Source organism: Biomphalaria glabrata, chromosome 7 (assembly GCF_947242115.1).
Source record: "Biomphalaria glabrata chromosome 7, xgBioGlab47.1, whole genome shotgun sequence".
In the NCBI taxonomy this organism is placed as follows: domain Eukaryota; kingdom Metazoa; phylum Mollusca; class Gastropoda; family Planorbidae; genus Biomphalaria; species Biomphalaria glabrata.
This window is the reverse complement of record NC_074717.1, coordinates 46,614,645-46,618,390: the sequence shown is the minus strand read 5'-3', so window position 1 is coordinate 46,618,390 and position 3,746 is coordinate 46,614,645.

Genomic DNA, 3,746 nt, shown 5'->3' with positions numbered 1-3,746 from the left:
AATGGAGTCACTTGTGTACGTATAAAAGTAGGATCGGATGTAGCAGGGAAAAAAATAATAAAACAAAGTTTGAATATCTATTGTAGTCTACATCTAAATATAGAAAATATAGTGAAATACTGCAGTCCTCATTAATCTTCGGACTCGAAGACAAGCCTTATTATTAATCTATTATTATTATTATTAAAATGATTTTTCTCTTTGATTTCTTAATTTTGAAACTCGAAGAAATCTGATCTTATAAAATACAGACGTTACTTTAAAAAGTTAAAAAGGAAGATGATTATATAGGCCTACGTCCTACGCGTGTTACTAGGTCAATCTAGTCATGCATGTTAACCAATGACGTAAAGTCTGCCAAGTCATTGGTTTTCCTGGCTGGTTCAGGCAACCCATTCCATACTCTAATAGCACTAGGAAAACAGAAGAGGATTTGGTCTAAGCTCTGATGCCATCCAAGGTTTCTATAATATCCATTCTAAAGCAGTTTTATGTTGGACCATAAGGACAAATTAGACAATGGTAAGGTGACCAGAAGTCTCGACTTAGGGGGGACATTGCCAATCCCCCTTTGAACGTCTGTCACACTTTTCATTAAAATTCCGGGCGGGACGGCTAATGTCCCGCTTTTAAAAGAAAAAAATCGATCAATGTCTCGCTTTTATTTTCAAATCTTTCTTGATCCAGTAAGCTTCAATTGAGGTACTTCTTCAACATTTAGATCTAGATCTAAATACTTAATAGATAGGCCTGGATCTTTTCGCAGCCGATAAAGGTACTTTTGTCTATCATAAAGTGACCCTTTTAGTCTGTGAAGCCTTAAAGGTCATTGACTCTCAACTCGGCAAGGGACATTGGAGGGCAGATTGTTGTGGTCACTGACTCAAAATCTGTACTACAGGCTTTGCAAAGCCCTAGACCATGGCCCCCCCAATATCGACACTGTCATCATGGCCTCACACAACATAAAGCAGCGCTATGGAACCCCTGTAATAATGCAGTGGGTTCCGAGTCACATAGGTGGGACTGGCAACACTATTGCAGACTCCTTGGCCCACCAGGGAGGGCAAATTCCACCAACTGAACAGGCTGTAAGTTTTCATTATGCCCTGGTTATAATTCAAAACACAGAAATGGAAAAGTGGTTTGAGTGCTGGGACAAGTCCCAAAAAGCCCGTAGAGTTTGGGAACGCGTGAGGCGTCCTGACCGCACTTCCCCGTGGTGGAGGCTGTCCAGGCCTAAGCAAGCTATTATAGCACAGTGCAGGACAGGCCACTGTCCTGTTGGCTCATATTTCTCACGGATATGGCCAAATTTTGATTCACGGTGCCCCCGCTGCGGGGAGGAAGAGGAAACTGTGCCTCATATTCTGTTTGACTGCCCCAGACTTGCTGATCTCCGCCTCGACAGGTCCGGGAAACTAAAAATTCTCGACCTGTATGGTGACATATCATACGCAAGACAGCAGGGTTTCTGTCCAGGGCTTTTGCAAGAGAGGATTTGAGCCTCTCAAATGGAGTTTGATGATGGTGATGATCATAAAGTTTTCCATAATAACAGTTTTCAATCAAATGTTAAGCATACGTTACTAAAAGGTTTGATCCCTAAAATAATGAAGAAAGTAAAAAAAAAAAGCAGGCTAGTAATGGCCAGGTTTTTTGACAGCGTTCACGGATGTGAGCGTGCCTGTTGGTTTTTTTTTGTTTTTTTTTTGACGAATTGGTTCAAAGCATGAAAAACTTGAAAAGGTTCCTCCTCAAAGAAGTACGCATGCGACTTACTATTTGGATGGCGTGAGTTGGTTAGTAACTACGATGTAGCAGCTATAATCTTAAACTTTTACAAAAATCAGAGAGAGAAGCGGCCTCCGGCCTGTTCAACAGGTTAACGCTTTCAGGTGGATCGCATAGAAAGATGATCAATCTCGGAAAACGTTTCAGAAAGCCTGCAATCATTTAAATTATTGTGTTTTTTAGGCCTACACTGTGTGTAAATTGTGTGTGTATTGTGATGCATCGTACTAAGGTCCAAGTTGTTATGTGTGTACATTATAATTATTTAAGTTGTGTAGGCTATGTATGTACATTATGATTATTTAAGTTGTGTAGGCTATGTATGTACATTATGATTATTTAAGTTGTGTAGGCTATGTATGTACATTATGATTATTTAAGTTGTGTAGGCTATGTATGTACATTATGATTATTTAAGTTGTGTAGGCTATGTATGTACATTATGATTATTTAAATTGTGTAGGCTATGTACATTGTGATGTAGTGTAGGCCTAATAACGTCTACGTTGTTGTCTGTATACACTGTAATGTATTGTACAGACGTCTAAGTTGTTGTGTGTACATTGTGATAATCTAAGTTGTAATGTGTACAAAGTGATGTACTGTAATAACCTCTAAACATATGTGAGCCTGTTCTTTTTACGCCCCATATGATCGACATGTGTCCCACTCCCAAAATATCTGGTCACCTTACACAATGTGTGACCTATTTAATCAATGGACCTTATTCACCAAACGTAAATAAACAAATTTAGCCACGTCATAATATTGATAAAACAATGAAAAATACATATATTAAACAAAAATAACGACTTGATGAGGCATCTTGATCTTGATTCACATTTTTTGATAATTGCGGTAAGTGTGGCTACATTTGAGAACAGGTTTTCAAAAACTAAAATTTATCAAGAATTATTTGCGATCAGGAATATCAAATTTACGACTCACTAATTTTGCAATTTTTTCACGTTATACAAGTGCTGGGGAAAAAAAAATACTTTGATAAAAATATTGATAGTTTTGCTAGAAATAAGGCATATAAGATTTGTCATATGGATAAGCCGCACCGGGCATCATAAATCCTAGCTACGCCACTGCATATTCATGGCTTTCGTAACGTTATCATATTTCAATAATTAGTGTTTCAAGAGGAATTATTGCTTCTATGAGACCTTCCCCATCGTTTTTCAAATGAAAGTTTTCACTTTTATGTATTTATTGCAAAGCTTTTATCATCTCGCTATGTCTGGTAAAAAAAAAGTTTGTACACGTTATTTCTCCGACAGACAATTTCGGATCAAGCTGAAATTTAGCACAATTTTTCTTTTAACCTGACAACACAAGAATCAATAAAAAAAAAGTTTAACCAATTAGTTAATTAACTTTTGGTTATTTAATAATTTTTTGTTGGATATCCCGAGCAAGGAAACTGTACTTGACGGAAGTTGTGATATAACTGAATTAGTCATCTTTGTAGGTCGCCGATTTAAAGTTAGTTTGAAACAAACAATACATAACTTTACAATCTTCTATAGTAATAAGCACCTCACTATCAAAGTGGTTAGTATGTCTGCTTGAGGAGGCCTGAGCCTTGAGTTCGAATTCAGGTCGTACCCGACCCCCTTTTTTTTTTCATTATAAACGCTTTTAAAAACCGATTATCCGTTTTCCCAACAGGTCCAGGTAAGTGATAGGATCATAGCGTATTGGAAAGTTAAAAGGATGAAATTACCGTGTTATTTTACGTCACTAGAGACAATCTTTTCCCTTTGCAACTTCTTGTGTGACTAAAGAGGCCAATCCTTGATACACAGCTGCGGTCGCAAGAAAAGCATGAAATAAGTGCTTAACAAAAACAATAGGTAAAAAAATATTTCTAATCGCACATATTTATTCTTGTGATCTAGAACTAGATCTATTACAAATTTTATTACATGACTAATCCAAACTAG